Source organism: Neoarius graeffei (assembly GCF_027579695.1).
Source record: "Neoarius graeffei isolate fNeoGra1 chromosome 18 unlocalized genomic scaffold, fNeoGra1.pri SUPER_18_unloc_1, whole genome shotgun sequence".
In the NCBI taxonomy this organism is placed as follows: Eukaryota; Metazoa; Chordata; class Actinopteri; order Siluriformes; family Ariidae; genus Neoarius; species Neoarius graeffei.
The window spans coordinates 1,015,884-1,034,358 of record NW_026869982.1 but is presented as its reverse complement, the minus strand read 5'-3'; the positions used below and the strand labels follow the sequence as shown (position 1 = coordinate 1,034,358).

At 45.4% G+C, this 18,475-nt stretch overlaps 36 non-coding genes and 42 pseudogenes across 36 annotated transcripts; all 78 read left to right on the top strand.

Moving 5' to 3' along the window:
• Positions 1–6: 6 nt before the first annotated feature.
• On the top strand, positions 7–125 carry LOC132880915 (5S ribosomal RNA; annotated as a pseudogene).
• A 112-nt stretch (positions 126–237) lies between these two features.
• LOC132876519 (5S ribosomal RNA) lies at positions 238–356 on the top strand. Its single transcript, XR_009652233.1, has one exon. It is a non-coding gene; the product is annotated as a 5S ribosomal RNA (ribosomal RNA).
• A 124-nt stretch (positions 357–480) lies between these two features.
• LOC132880914 (5S ribosomal RNA) lies at positions 481–599 on the top strand (annotated as a pseudogene).
• A 112-nt stretch (positions 600–711) lies between these two features.
• Positions 712–830, top strand: LOC132876518 (5S ribosomal RNA). Its single transcript, XR_009652232.1, has one exon. It is a non-coding gene; the product is annotated as a 5S ribosomal RNA (ribosomal RNA).
• A 112-nt stretch (positions 831–942) lies between these two features.
• LOC132876516 (5S ribosomal RNA) lies at positions 943–1,061 on the top strand. The gene has a single exon (XR_009652230.1). It is a non-coding gene; the product is annotated as a 5S ribosomal RNA (ribosomal RNA).
• A 124-nt stretch (positions 1,062–1,185) lies between these two features.
• On the top strand, positions 1,186–1,304 carry LOC132880913 (5S ribosomal RNA; annotated as a pseudogene).
• Positions 1,305–1,416: 112 nt separating this feature from the next.
• Positions 1,417–1,535, top strand: LOC132876515 (5S ribosomal RNA). Its single transcript, XR_009652229.1, has one exon. It is a non-coding gene; the product is annotated as a 5S ribosomal RNA (ribosomal RNA).
• A 112-nt stretch (positions 1,536–1,647) lies between these two features.
• Positions 1,648–1,766, top strand: LOC132876514 (5S ribosomal RNA). The gene has a single exon (XR_009652228.1). It is a non-coding gene; the product is annotated as a 5S ribosomal RNA (ribosomal RNA).
• A 122-nt stretch (positions 1,767–1,888) lies between these two features.
• LOC132879326 (5S ribosomal RNA) lies at positions 1,889–2,007 on the top strand (annotated as a pseudogene).
• Positions 2,008–2,141: 134 nt separating this feature from the next.
• LOC132880912 (5S ribosomal RNA) lies at positions 2,142–2,260 on the top strand (annotated as a pseudogene).
• Positions 2,261–2,372: 112 nt separating this feature from the next.
• Positions 2,373–2,491, top strand: LOC132876513 (5S ribosomal RNA). Its single transcript, XR_009652227.1, has one exon. It is a non-coding gene; the product is annotated as a 5S ribosomal RNA (ribosomal RNA).
• Positions 2,492–2,613: 122 nt separating this feature from the next.
• LOC132879324 (5S ribosomal RNA) lies at positions 2,614–2,732 on the top strand (annotated as a pseudogene).
• Positions 2,733–2,851: 119 nt separating this feature from the next.
• LOC132880911 (5S ribosomal RNA) lies at positions 2,852–2,970 on the top strand (annotated as a pseudogene).
• Positions 2,971–3,082: 112 nt separating this feature from the next.
• On the top strand, positions 3,083–3,201 carry LOC132876512 (5S ribosomal RNA). Its single transcript, XR_009652226.1, has one exon. It is a non-coding gene; the product is annotated as a 5S ribosomal RNA (ribosomal RNA).
• Positions 3,202–3,323: 122 nt separating this feature from the next.
• LOC132880068 (5S ribosomal RNA) lies at positions 3,324–3,442 on the top strand (annotated as a pseudogene).
• A 114-nt stretch (positions 3,443–3,556) lies between these two features.
• On the top strand, positions 3,557–3,675 carry LOC132880910 (5S ribosomal RNA; annotated as a pseudogene).
• A 112-nt stretch (positions 3,676–3,787) lies between these two features.
• LOC132876803 (5S ribosomal RNA) lies at positions 3,788–3,906 on the top strand. The gene has a single exon (XR_009652505.1). It is a non-coding gene; the product is annotated as a 5S ribosomal RNA (ribosomal RNA).
• Positions 3,907–4,025: 119 nt separating this feature from the next.
• Positions 4,026–4,144, top strand: LOC132880909 (5S ribosomal RNA; annotated as a pseudogene).
• A 112-nt stretch (positions 4,145–4,256) lies between these two features.
• On the top strand, positions 4,257–4,375 carry LOC132876511 (5S ribosomal RNA). The gene has a single exon (XR_009652225.1). It is a non-coding gene; the product is annotated as a 5S ribosomal RNA (ribosomal RNA).
• A 122-nt stretch (positions 4,376–4,497) lies between these two features.
• On the top strand, positions 4,498–4,616 carry LOC132879323 (5S ribosomal RNA; annotated as a pseudogene).
• Positions 4,617–4,745: 129 nt separating this feature from the next.
• LOC132880907 (5S ribosomal RNA) lies at positions 4,746–4,864 on the top strand (annotated as a pseudogene).
• A 112-nt stretch (positions 4,865–4,976) lies between these two features.
• Positions 4,977–5,095, top strand: LOC132879615 (5S ribosomal RNA; annotated as a pseudogene).
• Positions 5,096–5,217: 122 nt separating this feature from the next.
• Positions 5,218–5,336, top strand: LOC132880067 (5S ribosomal RNA; annotated as a pseudogene).
• A 114-nt stretch (positions 5,337–5,450) lies between these two features.
• Positions 5,451–5,569, top strand: LOC132878666 (5S ribosomal RNA; annotated as a pseudogene).
• Positions 5,570–5,681: 112 nt separating this feature from the next.
• LOC132876510 (5S ribosomal RNA) lies at positions 5,682–5,800 on the top strand. The gene has a single exon (XR_009652224.1). It is a non-coding gene; the product is annotated as a 5S ribosomal RNA (ribosomal RNA).
• A 122-nt stretch (positions 5,801–5,922) lies between these two features.
• Positions 5,923–6,041, top strand: LOC132880066 (5S ribosomal RNA; annotated as a pseudogene).
• Positions 6,042–6,163: 122 nt separating this feature from the next.
• On the top strand, positions 6,164–6,282 carry LOC132880065 (5S ribosomal RNA; annotated as a pseudogene).
• Positions 6,283–6,396: 114 nt separating this feature from the next.
• On the top strand, positions 6,397–6,515 carry LOC132880906 (5S ribosomal RNA; annotated as a pseudogene).
• Positions 6,516–6,627: 112 nt separating this feature from the next.
• On the top strand, positions 6,628–6,746 carry LOC132876802 (5S ribosomal RNA). Its single transcript, XR_009652504.1, has one exon. It is a non-coding gene; the product is annotated as a 5S ribosomal RNA (ribosomal RNA).
• A 134-nt stretch (positions 6,747–6,880) lies between these two features.
• Positions 6,881–6,999, top strand: LOC132879600 (5S ribosomal RNA; annotated as a pseudogene).
• Positions 7,000–7,111: 112 nt separating this feature from the next.
• On the top strand, positions 7,112–7,230 carry LOC132876509 (5S ribosomal RNA). The gene has a single exon (XR_009652223.1). It is a non-coding gene; the product is annotated as a 5S ribosomal RNA (ribosomal RNA).
• Positions 7,231–7,342: 112 nt separating this feature from the next.
• On the top strand, positions 7,343–7,461 carry LOC132876508 (5S ribosomal RNA). Its single transcript, XR_009652222.1, has one exon. It is a non-coding gene; the product is annotated as a 5S ribosomal RNA (ribosomal RNA).
• Positions 7,462–7,585: 124 nt separating this feature from the next.
• LOC132878100 (5S ribosomal RNA) lies at positions 7,586–7,704 on the top strand (annotated as a pseudogene).
• Positions 7,705–7,816: 112 nt separating this feature from the next.
• Positions 7,817–7,935, top strand: LOC132876507 (5S ribosomal RNA). The gene has a single exon (XR_009652221.1). It is a non-coding gene; the product is annotated as a 5S ribosomal RNA (ribosomal RNA).
• A 122-nt stretch (positions 7,936–8,057) lies between these two features.
• Positions 8,058–8,176, top strand: LOC132880064 (5S ribosomal RNA; annotated as a pseudogene).
• Positions 8,177–8,290: 114 nt separating this feature from the next.
• LOC132880905 (5S ribosomal RNA) lies at positions 8,291–8,409 on the top strand (annotated as a pseudogene).
• A 112-nt stretch (positions 8,410–8,521) lies between these two features.
• On the top strand, positions 8,522–8,640 carry LOC132876504 (5S ribosomal RNA). The gene has a single exon (XR_009652219.1). It is a non-coding gene; the product is annotated as a 5S ribosomal RNA (ribosomal RNA).
• Positions 8,641–8,752: 112 nt separating this feature from the next.
• Positions 8,753–8,871, top strand: LOC132878197 (5S ribosomal RNA; annotated as a pseudogene).
• A 119-nt stretch (positions 8,872–8,990) lies between these two features.
• LOC132878098 (5S ribosomal RNA) lies at positions 8,991–9,109 on the top strand (annotated as a pseudogene).
• Positions 9,110–9,221: 112 nt separating this feature from the next.
• On the top strand, positions 9,222–9,340 carry LOC132876503 (5S ribosomal RNA). Its single transcript, XR_009652218.1, has one exon. It is a non-coding gene; the product is annotated as a 5S ribosomal RNA (ribosomal RNA).
• Positions 9,341–9,499: 159 nt separating this feature from the next.
• Positions 9,500–9,618, top strand: LOC132880904 (5S ribosomal RNA; annotated as a pseudogene).
• A 112-nt stretch (positions 9,619–9,730) lies between these two features.
• On the top strand, positions 9,731–9,849 carry LOC132876502 (5S ribosomal RNA). Its single transcript, XR_009652217.1, has one exon. It is a non-coding gene; the product is annotated as a 5S ribosomal RNA (ribosomal RNA).
• A 112-nt stretch (positions 9,850–9,961) lies between these two features.
• On the top strand, positions 9,962–10,080 carry LOC132876501 (5S ribosomal RNA). Its single transcript, XR_009652216.1, has one exon. It is a non-coding gene; the product is annotated as a 5S ribosomal RNA (ribosomal RNA).
• Positions 10,081–10,204: 124 nt separating this feature from the next.
• LOC132878097 (5S ribosomal RNA) lies at positions 10,205–10,323 on the top strand (annotated as a pseudogene).
• Positions 10,324–10,435: 112 nt separating this feature from the next.
• On the top strand, positions 10,436–10,554 carry LOC132876500 (5S ribosomal RNA). The gene has a single exon (XR_009652215.1). It is a non-coding gene; the product is annotated as a 5S ribosomal RNA (ribosomal RNA).
• Positions 10,555–10,728: 174 nt separating this feature from the next.
• On the top strand, positions 10,729–10,847 carry LOC132881234 (5S ribosomal RNA; annotated as a pseudogene).
• Positions 10,848–10,959: 112 nt separating this feature from the next.
• LOC132877939 (5S ribosomal RNA) lies at positions 10,960–11,078 on the top strand. The gene has a single exon (XR_009653597.1). It is a non-coding gene; the product is annotated as a 5S ribosomal RNA (ribosomal RNA).
• A 112-nt stretch (positions 11,079–11,190) lies between these two features.
• Positions 11,191–11,309, top strand: LOC132876498 (5S ribosomal RNA). Its single transcript, XR_009652213.1, has one exon. It is a non-coding gene; the product is annotated as a 5S ribosomal RNA (ribosomal RNA).
• Positions 11,310–11,433: 124 nt separating this feature from the next.
• Positions 11,434–11,552, top strand: LOC132880903 (5S ribosomal RNA; annotated as a pseudogene).
• A 112-nt stretch (positions 11,553–11,664) lies between these two features.
• On the top strand, positions 11,665–11,783 carry LOC132876497 (5S ribosomal RNA). The gene has a single exon (XR_009652212.1). It is a non-coding gene; the product is annotated as a 5S ribosomal RNA (ribosomal RNA).
• A 112-nt stretch (positions 11,784–11,895) lies between these two features.
• On the top strand, positions 11,896–12,014 carry LOC132876496 (5S ribosomal RNA). The gene has a single exon (XR_009652211.1). It is a non-coding gene; the product is annotated as a 5S ribosomal RNA (ribosomal RNA).
• A 124-nt stretch (positions 12,015–12,138) lies between these two features.
• On the top strand, positions 12,139–12,257 carry LOC132880902 (5S ribosomal RNA; annotated as a pseudogene).
• A 112-nt stretch (positions 12,258–12,369) lies between these two features.
• On the top strand, positions 12,370–12,488 carry LOC132876495 (5S ribosomal RNA). Its single transcript, XR_009652210.1, has one exon. It is a non-coding gene; the product is annotated as a 5S ribosomal RNA (ribosomal RNA).
• A 122-nt stretch (positions 12,489–12,610) lies between these two features.
• Positions 12,611–12,729, top strand: LOC132879322 (5S ribosomal RNA; annotated as a pseudogene).
• Positions 12,730–12,848: 119 nt separating this feature from the next.
• Positions 12,849–12,967, top strand: LOC132880900 (5S ribosomal RNA; annotated as a pseudogene).
• Positions 12,968–13,079: 112 nt separating this feature from the next.
• Positions 13,080–13,198, top strand: LOC132876494 (5S ribosomal RNA). The gene has a single exon (XR_009652209.1). It is a non-coding gene; the product is annotated as a 5S ribosomal RNA (ribosomal RNA).
• A 112-nt stretch (positions 13,199–13,310) lies between these two features.
• On the top strand, positions 13,311–13,429 carry LOC132876492 (5S ribosomal RNA). The gene has a single exon (XR_009652207.1). It is a non-coding gene; the product is annotated as a 5S ribosomal RNA (ribosomal RNA).
• A 124-nt stretch (positions 13,430–13,553) lies between these two features.
• On the top strand, positions 13,554–13,672 carry LOC132880899 (5S ribosomal RNA; annotated as a pseudogene).
• Positions 13,673–13,784: 112 nt separating this feature from the next.
• On the top strand, positions 13,785–13,903 carry LOC132876491 (5S ribosomal RNA). The gene has a single exon (XR_009652206.1). It is a non-coding gene; the product is annotated as a 5S ribosomal RNA (ribosomal RNA).
• A 112-nt stretch (positions 13,904–14,015) lies between these two features.
• On the top strand, positions 14,016–14,134 carry LOC132876490 (5S ribosomal RNA). The gene has a single exon (XR_009652205.1). It is a non-coding gene; the product is annotated as a 5S ribosomal RNA (ribosomal RNA).
• Positions 14,135–14,263: 129 nt separating this feature from the next.
• On the top strand, positions 14,264–14,382 carry LOC132880898 (5S ribosomal RNA; annotated as a pseudogene).
• Positions 14,383–14,494: 112 nt separating this feature from the next.
• On the top strand, positions 14,495–14,613 carry LOC132876489 (5S ribosomal RNA). The gene has a single exon (XR_009652204.1). It is a non-coding gene; the product is annotated as a 5S ribosomal RNA (ribosomal RNA).
• A 122-nt stretch (positions 14,614–14,735) lies between these two features.
• Positions 14,736–14,854, top strand: LOC132879321 (5S ribosomal RNA; annotated as a pseudogene).
• A 119-nt stretch (positions 14,855–14,973) lies between these two features.
• On the top strand, positions 14,974–15,092 carry LOC132880897 (5S ribosomal RNA; annotated as a pseudogene).
• A 112-nt stretch (positions 15,093–15,204) lies between these two features.
• On the top strand, positions 15,205–15,323 carry LOC132876488 (5S ribosomal RNA). Its single transcript, XR_009652203.1, has one exon. It is a non-coding gene; the product is annotated as a 5S ribosomal RNA (ribosomal RNA).
• A 122-nt stretch (positions 15,324–15,445) lies between these two features.
• Positions 15,446–15,564, top strand: LOC132879320 (5S ribosomal RNA; annotated as a pseudogene).
• Positions 15,565–15,683: 119 nt separating this feature from the next.
• LOC132880895 (5S ribosomal RNA) lies at positions 15,684–15,802 on the top strand (annotated as a pseudogene).
• Positions 15,803–15,991: 189 nt separating this feature from the next.
• On the top strand, positions 15,992–16,110 carry LOC132880894 (5S ribosomal RNA; annotated as a pseudogene).
• Positions 16,111–16,222: 112 nt separating this feature from the next.
• On the top strand, positions 16,223–16,341 carry LOC132876487 (5S ribosomal RNA). Its single transcript, XR_009652202.1, has one exon. It is a non-coding gene; the product is annotated as a 5S ribosomal RNA (ribosomal RNA).
• Positions 16,342–16,463: 122 nt separating this feature from the next.
• LOC132879319 (5S ribosomal RNA) lies at positions 16,464–16,582 on the top strand (annotated as a pseudogene).
• Positions 16,583–16,694: 112 nt separating this feature from the next.
• Positions 16,695–16,813, top strand: LOC132876486 (5S ribosomal RNA). Its single transcript, XR_009652201.1, has one exon. It is a non-coding gene; the product is annotated as a 5S ribosomal RNA (ribosomal RNA).
• A 112-nt stretch (positions 16,814–16,925) lies between these two features.
• On the top strand, positions 16,926–17,044 carry LOC132876485 (5S ribosomal RNA). Its single transcript, XR_009652200.1, has one exon. It is a non-coding gene; the product is annotated as a 5S ribosomal RNA (ribosomal RNA).
• Positions 17,045–17,168: 124 nt separating this feature from the next.
• LOC132878096 (5S ribosomal RNA) lies at positions 17,169–17,287 on the top strand (annotated as a pseudogene).
• A 112-nt stretch (positions 17,288–17,399) lies between these two features.
• Positions 17,400–17,518, top strand: LOC132877948 (5S ribosomal RNA). The gene has a single exon (XR_009653606.1). It is a non-coding gene; the product is annotated as a 5S ribosomal RNA (ribosomal RNA).
• A 134-nt stretch (positions 17,519–17,652) lies between these two features.
• LOC132880893 (5S ribosomal RNA) lies at positions 17,653–17,771 on the top strand (annotated as a pseudogene).
• Positions 17,772–17,883: 112 nt separating this feature from the next.
• LOC132876484 (5S ribosomal RNA) lies at positions 17,884–18,002 on the top strand. The gene has a single exon (XR_009652199.1). It is a non-coding gene; the product is annotated as a 5S ribosomal RNA (ribosomal RNA).
• Positions 18,003–18,124: 122 nt separating this feature from the next.
• On the top strand, positions 18,125–18,243 carry LOC132879318 (5S ribosomal RNA; annotated as a pseudogene).
• Positions 18,244–18,355: 112 nt separating this feature from the next.
• On the top strand, positions 18,356–18,474 carry LOC132876483 (5S ribosomal RNA). Its single transcript, XR_009652198.1, has one exon. It is a non-coding gene; the product is annotated as a 5S ribosomal RNA (ribosomal RNA).
• The last annotated feature ends 1 nt before the right edge of the window (position 18,475 follows it).

The following is an 18,475-nucleotide window of genomic DNA, read 5'->3' as shown; positions in this document are numbered from 1 at the left end:
ACTGTTGTTTACGTCCAAACCACTCTGACAATGCCTGATCCTGTCTGATCTGAGAAGCTAAACAGAGTTGGGCCTGGTTAGTACTTGAGTGTGAGACTGCCTAGGAATACCAGGTACTGTAAGCATTTTATTTTGTCTTCTTGCAGAAATCTGTTTGAATTTTCCTTCTGGTCGCAAGGCAAGAATTTTCCTTCTGATCGCAAGGCAAGAAAAACGGCACATTTCCAACAAGCTGTTGCTTACGGCCAAACCACTCTGACAACGCCTGATCCCGTCTGATCTCAGAAGCTAAACAGAGTTGGGCCTGGTTAGTACTTGAGTGGGAGACTGCCTAGGAATACCAGGTACTGTAAGCATTTTATTTTGTCTTCTTGCAGAAATCTGTTTGAATTTTCCTTCTGCTCGCAAGGCAAGAATTTTCCTTCTGGGCGCAAGGCAAGGCAAGGCAAGGCAAGGCAAGGCACACATTTCCAGACTGTTGTTTACGTCCAAACCACTCTGACAATGCCTGATCCTGTCTGATCTGAGAAGCTAAACAGAGTTGGGCCTGGTTAGTACTTGAGTGTGAGACTGCCTAGGAATACCAGGTACTGTAAGCATTTTATTTTGTCTTCTTGCAGAAATCTGTTTGAATTTTCCTTCTGGTCGCAAGGCAAGAATTTTCCTTCTGATCGCAAGGCAAGAAAAACGGCACATTTCCAACAAGCTGTTGCTTACGGCCAAACCACTCTGACAACGCCTGATCCCGTCTGATCTCAGAAGCTAAACAGAGTTGGGCCTGGTTAGTACTTGAGTGGGAGACTGCCTAGGAATACCAGGTACTGTAAGCATTTTATTTTGTCTTCTTGCAGAAATCTGTTTGAATTTTCCTTCTGGTCGCAAGGCAAGAATTTTCCTTCTGATCGCAAGGCAAGAAAAACGGCACATTTCCAACAAGCTGTTGCTTACGGCCAAACCACTCTGACAACGCCTGATCCCGTCTGATCTCAGAAGCTAAACAGAGTTGGGCCTGGTTAGTACTTGAGTGGGAGACTGCCTAGGAATACCAGGTACTGTAAGCATTTTATTTTGTCTTCTTGCAGAAATCTGTTTGAATTTTCCTTCTGCTCGCAAGGCAAGAATTTTCCTTCTGGGCGCAAGGCAAGGCAAGGCAAGGCAAGGCAAGGCACACATTTCCAGACTGTTGTTTACGTCCAAACCACTCTGACAATGCCTGATCCTGTCTGATCTGAGAAGCTAAACAGAGTTGGGCCTGGTTAGTACTTGAGTGTGAGACTGCCTAGGAATACCAGGTACTGTAAGCATTTTATTTTGTCTTCTTGCAGAAATCTGTTTGAATTTTCCTTCTGGTCGCAAGGCAAGAATTTTCCTTCTGATCGCAAGGCAAGAAAAACGGCACATTTCCAACAAGCTGTTGCTTACGGCCAAACCACTCTGACAACGCCTGATCCCGTCTGATCTCAGAAGCTAAACAGAGTTGGGCCTGGTTAGTACTTGAGTGGGAGACTGCCTAGGAATACCAGGTACTGTAAGCATTTTATTTTGTCTTCTTGCAGAAATCTGTTTGAATTTTCCTTCTGGTCGCAAGGCAAGAATTTTCCTTCTGATCGCAAGGCAAGAAAAACGGCACATTTCCAACAAGCTATTGCTTACGGCCAAACCACTCTGACAACGCCTGATCCCGTCTGATCTCAGAAGCTAAACAGAGTTGGGCCTGGTTAGTACTTGAGTGGGAGACTGCCTAGGAATACCAGGTACTGTAAGCATTTTATTTTGTCTTCTTGCAGAAATCTGTTTGAATTTTCCTTCTGCTAGCAAGGCAATAATTTTCCTTCTGGGCGCAAGGCAAGGCAAGGCAAGAAAAACGGCACATTTCCAGCAAACTGTTGCTCACGGCCAAACCACTCTGACAATGCCTGATCCCGTCTGATTTCAGAAGCTAAACAGAGTTGGGCCTGGTTAGTACTTGAGTGGGAGACTGCCTAGGAATACCAGGTACTGTAAGCATTTTATTTTGTCTTCTTGCAGAAATCTGTTTGAATTTTCCTTCTGCTCGCAAGGCAAGAATTTTCCTTCTGGGCGCAAGGCAAGGCAAGGCAAGGCAAGGCAAGGCAAGGCAAGGCACACATTTCCAGACTGTTGTTTACGTCCAAACCACTCTGACAATGCCTGATCCTGTCTGATCTGAGAAGCTAAACAGAGTTGGGCCTGGTTAGTACTTGAGTGTGAGACTGCCTAGGAATACCAGGTACTGTAAGCATTTTATTTTGTCTTCTTGCAGAAATCTGTTTGAATTTTCCTTCTGGTCGCAAGGCAAGAATTTTCCTTCTGATCGCAAGGCAAGAAAAACGGCACATTTCCAACAAGCTGTTGCTTACGGCCAAACCACTCTGACAACGCCTGATCCCGTCTGATCTCAGAAGCTAAACAGAGTTGGGCCTGGTTAGTACTTGAGTGGGAGACTGCCTAGGAATACCAGGTACTGTAAGCATTTTATTTTGTCTTCTTGCAGAAATCTGTTTGAATTTTCCTTCTGCTCGCAAGGCAATAATTTTCCTTCTGGGTGCAAGGCAAGGCAAGGCAAGAAAAACGGCACATTTCCAGCAAACTGTTGCTCACGGCCAAACCACTCTGACAATGCCTGATCCCGTCTGATTTCAGAAGCTAAACAGAGTTGGGCCTGGTTAGTACTTGAGTGGGAGACTGCCTAGGAATACCAGGTACTGTAAGCATTTTATTTTGTCTTCTTGCAGAAATCTGTTTGAATTTTCCTTCTGCTCGCAAGGCAAGAATTTTCCTTCTGGGCGCAAGGCAAGGCAAGGCAAGGCAAGGCACACATTTCCAGACTGTTGTTTACGTCCAAACCACTCTGACAATGCCTGATCCTGTCTGATCTGAGAAGCTAAACAGAGTTGGGCCTGGTTAGTACTTGAGTGTGAGACTGCCTAGGAATACCAGGTACTGTAAGCATTTTATTTTGTCTTCTTGCAGAAATCTGTTTGAATTTTCCTTCTGGTCGCAAGGCAAGAATTTTCCTTCTGATCGCAAGGCAAGAAAAACGGCACATTTCCAACAAGCTGTTGCTTACGGCCAAACCACTCTGACAACGCCTGATCCCGTCTGATCTCAGAAGCTAAACAGAGTTGGGCCTGGTTAGTACTTGAGTGGGAGACTGCCTAGGAATACCAGGTACTGTAAGCATTTTATTTTGTCTTCTTGCAGAAATCTGTTTGAATTTTCCTTCTGCTCGCAAGGCAATAATTTTCCTTCTGGGCGCAAGGCAAGGCAAGGCAAGAAAAACGGCACATTTCCAGCAAACTGTTGCTCACGGCCAAACCACTCTGACAATGCCTGATCCCGTCTGATTTCAGAAGCTAAACAGAGTTTTGCCTGGTTAGTACTTGAGTGGGAGACTGCCTAGGAATACCAGGTACTGTAAGCATTTTATTTTGTCTTCTTGCAGAAATCTGTTTGAATTTTCCTTCTGCTCGCAAGGCAAGAATTTTCCTTCTGGGCGCAAGGCAAGGCAAGGCAAGGCACACATTTCCAGACTGTTGTTTACGTCCAAACCACTCTGACAATGCCTGATCCTGTCTGATCTGAGAAGCTAAACAGAGTTGGGCCTGGTTAGTACTTGAGTGTGAGACTGCCTAGGAATACCAGGTACTGTAAGCATTTTATTTTGTCTTCTTGCAGAAATCTGTTTGAATTTTCCTTCTGGTCGCAAGGCAAGAATTTTCCTTCTGATCGCAAGGCAAGAAAAACGGCACATTTCCAACAAGCTGTTGCTTACGGCCAAACCACTCTGAGAACGCCTGATCCCGTCTGATCTCAGAAGCTAAACAGAGTTGGGCCTGGTTAGTACTTGAGTGGGAGACTGCCTAGGAATACCAGGTACTGTAAGCATTTTATTTTGTCTTCTTGCAGAAATCTGTTTGAATTTTCCTTCTGCTCGCAAGGCAAGAATTTTCCTTCTGGGCGCAAGGCAAGGCAAGGCAAGGCAAGGCACACATTTCCAGACTGTTGTTTACGTCCAAACCACTCTGACAATGCCTGATCCTGTCTGATCTGAGAAGCTAAACAGAGTTGGGCCTGGTTAGTACTTGAGTGTGAGACTGCCTAGGAATACCAGGTACTGTAAGCATTTTATTTTGTCTTCTTGCAGAAATCTGTTTGAATTTTCCTTCTGGTCGCAAGGCAAGAATTTTCCTTCTGATCGCAAGGCAAGAAAAACGGCACATTTCCAACAAGCTATTGCTTACGGCCAAACCACTCTGACAACGCCTGATCCCGTCTGATCTCAGAAGCTAAACAGAGTTGGGCCTGGTTAGTACTTGAGTGGGAGACTGCCTAGGAATACCAGGTACTGTAAGCATTTTATTTTGTCTTCTTGCAGAAATCTGTTTGAATTTTCCTTCTGCTAGCAAGGCAATAATTTTCCTTCTGGGCGCAAGGCAAGGCAAGGCAAGAAAAACGGCACATTTCCAGCAAACTGTTGCTCACGGCCAAACCACTCTGACAATGCCTGATCCCGTCTGATTTCAGAAGCTAAACAGAGTTGGGCCTGGTTAGTACTTGAGTGGGAGACTGCCTAGGAATACCAGGTACTGTAAGCATTTTATTTTGTCTTCTTGCAGAAATCTGTTTGAATTTTCCTTCTGCTCGCAAGGCAAGAATTTTCCTTCTGGGCGCAAGGCAAGGCAAGGCAAGGCAAGGCAAGGCAAGGCACACATTTCCAGACTGTTGTTTACGTCCAAACCACTCTGACAATGCCTGATCCTGTCTGATCTGAGAAGCTAAACAGAGTTGGGCCTGGTTAGTACTTGAGTGTGAGACTGCCTAGGAATACCAGGTACTGTAAGCATTTTATTTTGTCTTCTTGCAGAAATCTGTTTGAATTTTCCTTCTGGTCGCAAGGCAAGAATTTTCCTTCTGATCGCAAGGCAAGAAAAACGGCACATTTCCAACAAGCTGTTGCTTACGGCCAAACCACTCTGACAACGCCTGATCCCGTCTGATTTCAGAAGCTAAACAGAGTTTTGCCTGGTTAGTACTTGAGTGGGAGACTGCCTAGGAATACCAGGTACTGTAAGCATTTTATTTTGTCTTCTTGCAGAAATCTGTTTGAATTTTCCTTCTGCTCGCAAGGCAATAATTTTCCTTCTGGGCGCAAGGCAAGGCAAGGCAAGAAAAACGGCACATTTCCAGCAAACTGTTGCTCACGGCCAAACCACTCTGACAATGCCTGATCCCGTCTGATTTCAGAAGCTAAACAGAGTTTTGCCTGGTTAGTACTTGAGTGGGAGACTGCCTAGGAATACCAGGTACTGTAAGCATTTTATTTTGTCTTCTTGCAGAAATCTGTTTGAATTTTCCTTCTGCTCGCAAGGCAAGAATTTTCCTTCTGGGCGCAAGGCAAGGCAAGGCAAGGCACACATTTCCAGACTGTTGTTTACGTCCAAACCACTCTGACAATGCCTGATCCCGTCTGATCTCAGAAGCTAAACAGAGTTGGGCCTGGTTAGTACTTGAGTGGGAGACTGCCTAGGAATACCAGGTACTGTAAGCATTTTATTTTGTCTTCTTGCAGAAATCTGTTTGAATTTTCCTTCTGGTCGCAAGGCAAGAATTTTCCTTCTGATCGCAAGGCAAGAAAAACGGCACATTTCCAACAAGCTGTTGCTTACGGCCAAACCACTCTGACAACGCCTGATCCCGTCTGATCTCAGAAGCTAAACAGAGTTGGGCCTGGTTAGTACTTGAGTGGGAGACTGCCTAGGAATACCAGGTACTGTAAGCATTTTATTTTGTCTTCTTGCAGAAATCTGTTTGAATTTTCCTTCTGCTCGCAAGGCAATAATTTTCCTTCTGGGCGCAAGGCAAGGCAAGGCAAGAAAAACGGCACATTTCCAGCAAACTGTTGCTCACGGCCAAACCACTCTGACAATGCCTGATCCCGTCTGATTTCAGAAGCTAAACAGAGTTTTGCCTGGTTAGTACTTGAGTGGGAGACTGCCTAGGAATACCAGGTACTGTAAGCATTTTATTTTGTCTTCTTGCAGAAATCTGTTTGAATTTTCCTTCTGCTCGCAAGGCAATAATTTTCCTTCTGGGCGCAAGGCAAGGCAAGGCAAGAAAAACGGCACATTTCCAGCAAACTGTTGCTCACGGCCAAACCACTCTGACAATGCCTGATCCCGTCTGATTTCAGAAGCTAAACAGAGTTTTGCCTGGTTAGTACTTGAGTGGGAGACTGCCTAGGAATACCAGGTACTGTAAGCATTTTATTTTGTCTTCTTGCAGAAATCTGTTTGAATTTTCCTTCTGCTCGCAAGGCAAGAATTTTCCTTCTGGGCGCAAGGCAAGGCAAGGCAAGGCACACATTTCCAGACTGTTGTTTACGTCCAAACCACTCTGACAATGCCTGATCCTGTCTGATCTGAGAAGCTAAACAGAGTTGGGCCTGGTTAGTACTTGAGTGTGAGACTGCCTAGGAATACCAGGTACTGTAAGCATTTTATTTTGTCTTCTTGCAGAAATCTGTTTGAATTTTCCTTCTGGTCGCAAGGCAAGAATTTTCCTTCTGATCGCAAGGCAAGAAAAACGGCACATTTCCAACAAGCTGTTGCTTACGGCCAAACCACTCTGAGAACGCCTGATCCCGTCTGATCTCAGAAGCTAAACAGAGTTGGGCCTGGTTAGTACTTGAGTGGGAGACTGCCTAGGAATACCAGGTACTGTAAGCATTTTATTTTGTCTTCTTGCAGAAATCTGTTTGAATTTTCCTTCTGCTCGCAAGGCAAGAATTTTCCTTCTGGGAGCAAGGCAAGGCAAGGCAAGGCAAGGCAAGGCAAGGCAAGGCACACATTTCCAGACTGTTGTTTACGTCCAAACCACTCTGACAACGCCTGATCCCGTCTGATCTGAGAAGCTAAACAGAGTTGGGCCTGGTTAGTACTTGAGTGGGAGACTGCCTAGGAATACCAGGTACTGTAAGCATTTTATTTTGTCTTCTTGCAGAAATCTGTTTGAATTTTCCTTCTGGTCGCAAGGCAAGAATTTTCCTTCTGATCGCAAGGCAAGAAAAACGGCACATTTCCAACAAGCTGTTGCTTACGGCCAAACCACTCTGACAACGCCTGATCCCGTCTGATCTCAGAAGCTAAACAGAGTTGGGCCTGGTTAGTACTTGAGTGGGAGACTGCCTAGGAATACCAGGTACTGTAAGCATTTTATTTTGTCTTCTTGCAGAAATCTGTTTGAATTTTCCTTCTGGTCGCAAGGCAAGAATTTTCCTTCTGATCGCAAGGCAAGAAAAACGGCACATTTCCAACAAGCTGTTGCTTACGGCCAAACCACTCTGACAACGCCTGATCCCGTCTGATCTCAGAAGCTAAACAGAGTTGGGCCTGGTTAGTACTTGAGTGGGAGACTGCCTAGGAATACCAGGTACTGTAAGCATTTTATTTTGTCTTCTTGCAGAAATCTGTTTGAATTTTCCTTCTGCTCGCAAGGCAAGAATTTTCCTTCTGGGCGCAAGGCAAGGCAAGGCAAGGCAAGGCAAGGCACACATTTCCAGACTGTTGTTTACGTCCAAACCACTCTGACAACGCCTGATCCCATCTGATCTCAGAAGCTAAACAGAGTTGGGCCTGGTTAGTACTTGAGTGGGAGACTGCCTAGGAATACCAGGTACTGTAAGCATTTTATTTTGTCTTCTTGCAGAAATCTGTTTGAATTTTCCTTCTGGTCGCAAGGCAAGAATTTTCCTTCTGATCGCAAGGCAAGAAAAACGGCACATTTCCAACAAGCTGTTGCTTACGGCCAAACCACTCTGACAACGCCTGATCCCGTCTGATCTCAGAAGCTAAACAGAGTTGGGCCTGGTTAGTACTTGAGTGGGAGACTGCCTAGGAATACCAGGTACTGTAAGCATTTTATTTTGTCTTCTTGCAGAAATCTGTTTGAATTTTCCTTCTGCTCGCAAGGCAATAATTTTCCTTCTGGGCGCAAGGCAAGGCAAGGCAAGAAAAACGGCACATTTCCAGCAAACTGTTGCTCACGGCCAAACCACTCTGACAATGCCTGATCCCGTCTGATTTCAGAAGCTAAACAGAGTTTTGCCTGGTTAGTACTTGAGTGGGAGACTGCCTAGGAATACCAGGTACTGTAAGCATTTTATTTTGTCTTCTTGCAGAAATCTGTTTGAATTTTCCTTCTGCTCGCAAGGCAAGAATTTTCCTTCTGGGCGCAAGGCAAGGCAAGGCAAGGCACACATTTCCAGACTGTTGTTTACGTCCAAACCACTCTGACAATGCCTGATCCTGTCTGATCTGAGAAGCTAAACAGAGTTGGGCCTGGTTAGTACTTGAGTGTGAGACTGCCTAGGAATACCAGGTACTGTAAGCATTTTATTTTGTCTTCTTGCAGAAATCTGTTTGAATTTTCCTTCTGGTCGCAAGGCAAGAATTTTCCTTCTGATCGCAAGGCAAGAAAAACGGCACATTTCCAACAAGCTGTTGCTTACGGCCAAACCACTCTGACAACGCCTGATCCCGTCTGATCTCAGAAGCTAAACAGAGTTGGGCCTGGTTAGTACTTGAGTGGGAGACTGCCTAGGAATACCAGGTACTGTAAGCATTTTATTTTGTCTTCTTGCAGAAATCTGTTTGAATTTTCCTTCTGGTCGCAAGGCAAGAATTTTCCTTCTGATCGCAAGGCAAGAAAAACGGCACATTTCCAACAAGCTGTTGCTTACGGCCAAACCACTCTGACAACGCCTGATCCCGTCTGATCTCAGAAGCTAAACAGAGTTGGGCCTGGTTAGTACTTGAGTGTGAGACTGCCTAGGAATACCAGGTACTGTAAGCATTTTATTTTGTCTTCTTGCAGAAATCTGTTTGAATTTTCCTTCTGGTCGCAAGGCAAGAATTTTCCTTCTGGGCGCAAGGCAAGGCAAGGCAAGGCAAGGCACACATTTCCAGACTGTTGTTTACGTCCAAACCACTCTGACAACGCCTGATCCCATCTGATCTCAGAAGCTAAACAGAGTTGGGCCTGGTTAGTACTTGAGTGGGAGACTGCCTAGGAATACCAGGTACTGTAAGCATTTTATTTTGTCTTCTTGCAGAAATCTGTTTGAATTTTCCTTCTGGTCGCAAGGCAAGAATTTTCCTTCTGATCGCAAGGCAAGAAAAACGGCACATTTCCAGCAAGCTGTTGCTTACGGCCAAACCACTCTGACAACGCCTGATCCCGTCTGATCTCAGAAGCTAAACAGAGTTGGGCCTGGTTAGTACTTGAGTGGGAGACTGCCTAGGAATACCAGGTACTGTAAGCATTTTATTTTGTCTTCTTGCAGAAATCTGTTTGAATTTTCCTTCTGCTCGCAAGGCAAGAATTTTCCTTCTGGGCGCAAGGCAAGGCAAGGCAAGGCAAGGCAAGGCAAGGCAAGGCAAGGCAAGGCAAGGCAAGGCAAGGCACACATTTCCAGACTGTTGTTTACGTCCAAACCACTCTGACAATGCCTGATCCTGTCTGATCTGAGAAGCTAAACAGAGTTGGGCCTGGTTAGTACTTGAGTGTGAGACTGCCTAGGAATACCAGGTACTGTAAGCATTTTATTTTGTCTTCTTGCAGAAATCTGTTTGAATTTTCCTTCTGGTCGCAAGGCAAGAATTTTCCTTCTGATCGCAAGGCAAGAAAAACGGCACATTTCCAACAAGCTGTTGCTTACGGCCAAACCACTCTGACAACGCCTGATCCCGTCTGATCTCAGAAGCTAAACAGAGTTGGGCCTGGTTAGTACTTGAGTGGGAGACTGCCTAGGAATACCAGGTACTGTAAGCATTTTATTTTGTCTTCTTGCAGAAATCTGTTTGAATTTTCCTTCTGGTCGCAAGGCAAGAATTTTCCTTCTGATCGCAAGGCAAGAAAAACGGCACATTTCCAACAAGCTGTTGCTTACGGCCAAACCACTCTGACAACGCCTGATCCCGTCTGATCTCAGAAGCTAAACAGAGTTGGGCCTGGTTAGTACTTGAGTGGGAGACTGCCTAGGAATACCAGGTACTGTAAGCATTTTATTTTGTCTTCTTGCAGAAATCTGTTTGAATTTTCCTTCTGCTCGCAAGGCAAGAATTTTCCTTCTGGGCGCAAGGCAAGGCAAGGCAAGGCAAGGCAAGGCACACATTTCCAGACTGTTGTTTACGTCCAAACCACTCTGACAACGCCTGATCCCATCTGATCTCAGAAGCTAAACAGAGTTGGGCCTGGTTAGTACTTGAGTGGGAGACTGCCTAGGAATACCAGGTACTGTAAGCATTTTATTTTGTCTTCTTGCAGAAATCTGTTTGAATTTTCCTTCTGGTCGCAAGGCAAGAATTTTCCTTCTGATCGCAAGGCAAGAAAAACGGCACATTTCCAACAAGCTGTTGCTTACGGCCAAACCACTCTGACAACGCCTGATCCCGTCTGATCTCAGAAGCTAAACAGAGTTGGGCCTGGTTAGTACTTGAGTGGGAGACTGCCTAGGAATACCAGGTACTGTAAGCATTTTATTTTGTCTTCTTGCAGAAATCTGTTTGAATTTTCCTTCTGCTCGCAAGGCAAGAATTTTCCTTCTGGGCGCAAGGCAAGGCAAGGCAAGGCAAGGCAAGGCAAGGCAAGGCAAGGCAAGGCAAGGCAAGGCAAGGCAAGGCAAGGCAAGGCACACATTTCCAGACTGTTGTTTACGTCCAAACCACTCTGACCATGCCTGATCCTGTCTGATCTGAGAAGCTAAACAGAGTTGGGCCTGGTTAGTACTTGAGTGTGAGACTGCCTAGGAATACCAGGTACTGTAAGCATTTTATTTTGTCTTCTTGCAGAAATCTGTTTGAATTTTCCTTCTGGTCGCAAGGCAAGAATTTTCCTTCTGATCGCAAGGCAAGAAAAACGGCACATTTCCAACAAGCTGTTGCTTACGGCCAAACCACTCTGACAACGCCTGGTCCCGTCTGATCTCAGAAGCTAAACAGAGTTGGGCCTGGTTAGTACTTGAGTGGGAGACTGCCTAGGAATACCAGGTACTGTAAGCATTTTATTTTGTCTTCTTGCAGAAATCTGTTTGAATTTTCCTTCTGGTCGCAAGGCAAGAATTTTCCTTCTGATCGCAAGGCAAGAAAAACGGCACATTTCCAACAAGCTGTTGCTTACGGCCAAACCACTCTGACAACGCCTGATCCCGTCTGATCTCAGAAGCTAAACAGAGTTGGGCCTGGTTAGTACTTGAGTGGGAGACTGCCTAGGAATACCAGGTACTGTAAGCATTTTATTTTGTCTTCTTGCAGAAATCTGTTTGAATTTTCCTTCTGCTCGCAAGGCAAGAATTTTCCTTCTGGGCGCAAGGCAAGGCAAGGCAAGGCAAGGCAAGGCACACATTTCCAGACTGTTGTTTACGTCCAAACCACTCTGACAATGCCTGATCCTGTCTGATCTGAGAAGCTAAACAGAGTTGGGCCTGGTTAGTACTTGAGTGTGAGACTGCCTAGGAATACCAGGTACTGTAAGCATTTTATTTTGTCTTCTTGCAGAAATCTGTTTGAATTTTCCTTCTGGTCGCAAGGCAAGAATTTTCCTTCTGATCGCAAGGCAAGAAAAACGGCACATTTCCAACAAGCTGTTGCTTACGGCCAAACCACTCTGACAACGCCTGATCCCGTCTGATCTCAGAAGCTAAACAGAGTTGGGCCTGGTTAGTACTTGAGTGGGAGACTGCCTAGGAATACCAGGTACTGTAAGCATTTTATTTTGTCTTCTTGCAGAAATCTGTTTGAATTTTCCTTCTGGTCGCAAGGCAAGAATTTTCCTTCTGATCGCAAGGCAAGAAAAACGGCACATTTCCAACAAGCTGTTGCTTACGGCCAAACCACTCTGACAACGCCTGATCCCGTCTGATCTCAGAAGCTAAACAGAGTTGGGCCTGGTTAGTACTTGAGTGGGAGACTGCCTAGGAATACCAGGTACTGTAAGCATTTTATTTTGTCTTCTTGCAGAAATCTGTTTGAATTTTCCTTCTGCTCGCAAGGCAAGAATTTTCCTTCTGGGCGCAAGGCAAGGCAAGGCAAGGCAAGGCAAGGCACACATTTCCAGACTGTTGTTTACGTCCAAACCACTCTGACAATGCCTGATCCTGTCTGATCTGAGAAGCTAAACAGAGTTGGGCCTGGTTAGTACTTGAGTGTGAGACTGCCTAGGAATACCAGGTACTGTAAGCATTTTATTTTGTCTTCTTGCAGAAATCTGTTTGAATTTTCCTTCTGGTCGCAAGGCAAGAATTTTCCTTCTGATCGCAAGGCAAGAAAAACGGCACATTTCCAACAAGCTGTTGCTTACGGCCAAACCACTCTGACAACGCCTGATCCCGTCTGATCTCAGAAGCTAAACAGAGTTGGGCCTGGTTAGTACTTGAGTGGGAGACTGCCTAGGAATACCAGGTACTGTAAGCATTTTATTTTGTCTTCTTGCAGAAATCTGTTTGAATTTTCCTTCTGCTCGCAAGGCAATAATTTTCCTTCTGGGCGCAAGGCAAGGCAAGGCAAGAAAAACGGCACATTTCCAGCAAACTGTTGCTCACGGCCAAACCACTCTGACAATGCCTGATCCCGTCTGATTTCAGAAGCTAAACAGAGTTGGGCCTGGTTAGTACTTGAGTGGGAGACTGCCTAGGAATACCAGGTACTGTAAGCATTTTATTTTGTCTTCTTGCAGAAATCTGTTTGAATTTTCCTTCTGCTCGCAAGGCAAGAATTTTCCTTCTGGGCGCAAGGCAAGGCAAGGCAAGGCAAGGCACACATTTCCAGACTGCTGTTTACGTCCAAACCACTCTGACAATGCCTGATCCTGTCTGATCTGAGAAGCTAAACAGAGTTGGGCCTGGTTAGTACTTGAGTGTGAGACTGCCTAGGAATACCAGGTACTGTAAGCATTTTATTTTGTCTTCTTGCAGAAATCTGTTTGAATTTTCCTTCTGGTCGCAAGGCAAGAATTTTCCTTCTGATCGCAAGGCAAGAAAAACGGCACATTTCCAACAAGCTGTTGCTTACGGCCAAACCACTCTGACAACGCCTGATCCCGTCTGATCTCAGAAGCTAAACAGAGTTGGGCCTGGTTAGTACTTGAGTGGGAGACTGCCTAGGAATACCAGGTACTGTAAGCATTTTATTTTGTCTTCTTGCAGAAATCTGTTTGAATTTTCCTTCTGGTCGCAAGGCAAGAATTTTCCTTCTGATCGCAAGGCAAGAAAAACGGCACATTTCCAACAAGCTGTTGCTTACGGCCAAACCACTCTGACAACGCCTGATCCCGTCTGATCTCAGAAGCTAAACAGAGTTGGGCCTGGTTAGTACTTGAGTGGGAGACTGCCTAGGAATACCAGGTACTGTAAGCATTTTATTTTGTCTTCTTGCAGAAATCTGTTTGAATTTTCCTTCTGCTCGCAAGGCAAGAATTTTCCTTCTGGGCGCAAGGCAAGGCAAGGCAAGGCAAGGCAAGGCACACATTTCCAGACTGTTGTTTACGTCCAAACCACTCTGACAATGCCTGATCCTGTCTGATCTGAGAAGCTAAACAGAGTTGGGCCTGGTTAGTACTTGAGTGTGAGACTGCCTAGGAATACCAGGTACTGTAAGCATTTTATTTTGTCTTCTTGCAGAAATCTGTTTGAATTTTCCTTCTGGTCGCAAGGCAAGAATTTTCCTTCTGATCGCAAGGCAAGAAAAACGGCACATTTCCAACAAGCTGTTGCTTACGGCCAAACCACTCTGACAACGCCTGATCCCGTCTGATCTCAGAAGCTAAACAGAGTTGGGCCTGGTTAGTACTTGAGTGGGAGACTGCCTAGGAATACCAGGTACTGTAAGCATTTTATTTTGTCTTCTTGCAGAAATCTGTTTGAATTTTCCTTCTGGTCGCAAGGCAAGAATTTTCCTTCTGATCGCAAGGCAAGAAAAACGGCACATTTCCAACAAGCTGTTGCTTACGGCCAAACCACTCTGACAACGCCTGATCCCGTCTGATCTCAGAAGCTAAACAGAGTTGGGCCTGGTTAGTACTTGAGTGGGAGACTGCCTAGGAATACCAGGTACTGTAAGCATTTTATTTTGTCTTCTTGCAGAAATCTGTTTGAATTTTCCTTCTGCTCGCAAGGCAAGAATTTTCCTTCTGGGCGCAAGGCAAGGCAAGGCAAGGCAAGGCAAGGCAAGGCACACATTTCCAGACTGTTGTTTACGTCCAAACCACTCTGACAATGCCTGATCCTGTCTGATCTGAGAAGCTAAACAGAGTTGGGCCTGGTTAGTACTTGAGTGTGAGACTGCCTAGGAATACCAGGTACTGTAAGCATTTTATTTTGTCTTCTTGCAGAAATCTGTTTGAATTTTCCTTCTGGTCGCAAGGCAAGAATTTTCCTTCTGATCGCAAGGCAAGAAAAACGGCACATTTCCAACAAGCTGTTGCTTACGGCCAAACCACTCTGACAACGCCTGATCCCGTCTGATCTCAGAAGCTAAACAGAGTTGGGCCTGGTTAGTACTTGAGTGGGAGACTGCCTAGGAATACCAGGTACTGTAAGCATTTTATTTTGTCTTCTTGCAGAAATCTGTTTGAATTTTCCTTCTGCTCGCAAGGCAATAATTTTCCTTCTGGGCGCAAGGCAAGGCAAGGCAAGAAAAACGGCACATTTCCAGCAAACTGTTGCTCACGGCCAAACCACTCTGACAATGCCTGATCCCGTCTGATTTCAGAAGCTAAACAGAGTTGGGCCTGGTTAGTACTTGAGTGGGAGACTGCCTAGGAATACCAGGTACTGTAAGCATTTTATTTTGTCTTCTTGCAGAAATCTGTTTGAATTTTCCTTCTGCTCGCAAGGCAAGAATTTTCCTTCTGGGCGCAAGGCAAGGCAAGGCAAGGCAAGGCACACATTTCCAGACTGCTGTTTACGTCCAAACCACTCTGACAATGCCTGATCCTGTCTGATCTGAGAAGCTAAACAGAGTTGGGCCTGGTTAGTACTTGAGTGTGAGACTGCCTAGGAATACCAGGTACTGTAAGCATTTTATTTTGTCTTCTTGCAGAAATCTGTTTGAATTTTCCTTCTGGTCGCAAGGCAAGAATTTTCCTTCTGATCGCAAGGCAAGAAAAACGGCACATTTCCAACAAGCTGTTGCTTACGGCCAAACCACTCTGACAACGCCTGATCCCGTCTGATCTCAGAAGCTAAACAGAGTTGGGCCTGGTTAGTACTTGAGTGGGAGACTGCCTAGGAATACCAGGTACTGTAAGCATTTTATTTTGTCTTCTTGCAGAAATCTGTTTGAATTTTCCTTCTGCTCGCAAGGCAATAATTTTCCTTCTGGGCGCAAGGCAAGGCAAGGCAAGAAAAACGGCACATTTCCAGCAAACTGTTGCTCACGGCCAAACCACTCTGACAATGCCTGATCCCGTCTGATTTCAGAAGCTAAACAGAGTTGGGCCTGGTTAGTACTTGAGTGGGAGACTGCCTAGGAATACCAGGTACTGTAAGCATTTTATTTTGTCTTCTTGCAGAAATCTGTTTGAATTTTCCTTCTGCTCGCAAGGCAAGAATTTACCTTCTGGGCGCAAGGCAAGGCAAGGCAAGGCAAGGCACACATTTCCAGACTGTTGTTTACGTCCAAACCACTCTGACAATGCCTGATCCTGTCTGATCTGAGAAGCTAAACAGAGTTGGGCCTGGTTAGTACTTGAGTGTGAGACTGCCTAGGAATACCAGGTACTGTAAGCATTTTATTTTGTCTTCTTGCAGAAATCTGTTTGAATTTTCCTTCTGCTCGCAAGGCAAGAATTTTCCTTCTGGGCGCAAGGCAAGGCAAGGCAAGGCAAGGCAAGGCAAGGCAAGGCAAGGCAAGGCAAGGCAAGGCAAGGCAAGGCAAGGCAAGGCAAGGCAAGGCAAGGCACACATTTCCAGACTGTTGTTTACGTCCAAACCACTCTGACAATGCCTGATCCTGTCTGATCTGAGAAGCTAAACAGAGTTGGGCCTGGTTAGTACTTGAGTGTGAGACTGCCTAGGAATACCAGGTACTGTAAGCATTTTATTTTGTCTTCTTGCAGAAATCTGTTTGAATTTTCCTTCTGGTCGCAAGGCAAGAATTTTCCTTCTGATCGCAAGGCAAGAAAAACGGCACATTTCCAACAAGCTGTTGCTTACGGCCAAACCACTCTGACAACGCCTGATCCCGTCTGATCTCAGAAGCTAAACAGAGTTGGGCCTGGTTAGTACTTGAGTGGGAGACTGCCTAGGAATACCAGGTACTGTAAGCATTTCATTTTGTCTTCTTGCAGAAATCTGTTTGAATTTTCCTTCTGCTAGCAAGGCAATAATTTTCCTTCTGGGCGCAAGGCAAGGCAAGGCAAGAAAAACGGCACATTTCCAGCAAACTGTTGCTCACGGCCAAACCACTCTGACAATGCCTGATCCCGTCTGATTTCAGAAGCTAAACAGAGTTGGGCCTGGTTAGTACTTGAGTGGGAGACTGCCTAGGAATACCAGGTACTGTAAGCATTTTATTTTGTCTTCTTGCAGAAATCTGTTTGAATTTTCCTTCTGGTCGCAAGGCAAGAATTTTCCTTCTGATCGCAAGGCAAGAAAAACGGCACATTTCCAACAAGCTGTTGCTTACGGCCAAACCACTCTGACAACGCCTGATCCCGTCTGATCTCAGAAGCTAAACAGAGTTGGGCCTGGTTAGTACTTGAGTGGGAGACTGCCTAGGAATACCAGGTACTGTAAGCATTTTATTTTGTCTTCTTGCAGAAATCTGTTTGAATTTTCCTTCTGGTCGCAAGGCAAGAATTTTCCTTCTGATCGCAAGGCAAGAAAAACGGCACATTTCCAACAAGCTGTTGCTTACGGCCAAACCACTCTGACAACGCCTGATCCCGTCTGATCTCAGAAGCTAAACAGAGTTGGGCCTGGTTAGTACTTGAGTGGGAGACTGCCTAGGAATACCAGGTACTGTAAGCATTTTATTTTGTCTTCTTGCAGAAATCTGTTTGAATTTTCCTTCTGCTCGCAAGGCAAGAATTTTCCTTCTGGGCGCAAGGCAAGGCAAGGCAAGGCAAGGCAAGGCACACATTTCCAGACTGTTGTTTACGTCCAAACCACTCTGACAACGCCTGATCCCATCTGATCTCAGAAGCTAAACAGAGTTGGGCCTGGTTAGTACTTGAGTGGGAGACTGCCTAGGAATACCAGGTACTGTAAGCATTTTATTTTGTCTTCTTGCAGAAATCTGTTTGAATTTTCCTTCTGGTCGCAAGGCAAGAATTTTCCTTCTGATCGCAAGGCAAGAAAAACGGCACATTTCCAACAAGCTGTTGCTTACGGCCAAACCACTCTGACAACGCCTGATCCCGTCTGATCTCAGAAGCTAAACAGAGATGGGCCTGGTTAGTACTTGAGTGGGAGACTGCCTAGGAGTACCAGGTACTGTAAGCATTTTATTTTGTCTTCTTGCAGAAATCTGTTTGAATTTTCCTTCTGCTCGCAAGGCAAGAATTTTCCTTCTGGGCGCAAGGCAAGGCAAGGCAAGGCAAGGCAAGGCAAGGCAAGGCACACATTTCCAGACTGTTGTTTACGTCCAAACCACTCTGACAATGCCTGATCCTGTCTGATCTGAGAAGCTAAACAGAGTTGGGCCTGGTTAGTACTTGAGTGTGAGACTGCCTAGGAATACCAGGTACTGTAAGCATTTTATTTTGTCTTCTTGCAGAAATCTGTTTGAATTTTCCTTCTGGTCGCAAGGCAAGAATTTTCCTTCTGATCGCAAGGCAAGAAAAACGGCACATTTCCAACAAGCTGTTGCTTACGGCCAAACCACTCTGACAACGCCTGATCCCGTCTGATCTCAGAAGCTAAACAGAGTTGGGCCTGGTTAGTACTTGAGTGGGAGACTGCCTAGGAATACCAGGTACTGTAAGCATTTTATTTTGTCTTCTTGCAGAAATCTGTTTGAATTTTCCTTCTGCTAGCAAGGCAATAATTTTCCTTCTGGGCGCAAGGCAAGGCAAGGCAAGAAAAACGGCACATTTCCAGCAAACTGTTGCTCACGGCCAAACCACTCTGACAATGCCTGATCCCGTCTGATTTCAGAAGCTAAACAGAGTTGGGCCTGGTTAGTACTTGAGTGGGAGACTGCCTAGGAATACCAGGTACTGTAAGCATTTTATTTTGTCTTCTTGCAGAAATCTGTTTGAATTTTCCTTCTGGTCGCAAGGCAAGAATTTTCCTTCTGATCGCAAGGCAAGAAAAACGGCACATTTCCAACAAGCTGTTGCTTACGGCCAAACCACTCTGACAACGCCTGATCCCGTCTGATCTCAGAAGCTAAACAGAGTTGGGCCTGGTTAGTACTTGAGTGGGAGACTGCCTAGGAATACCAGGTACTGTAAGCAT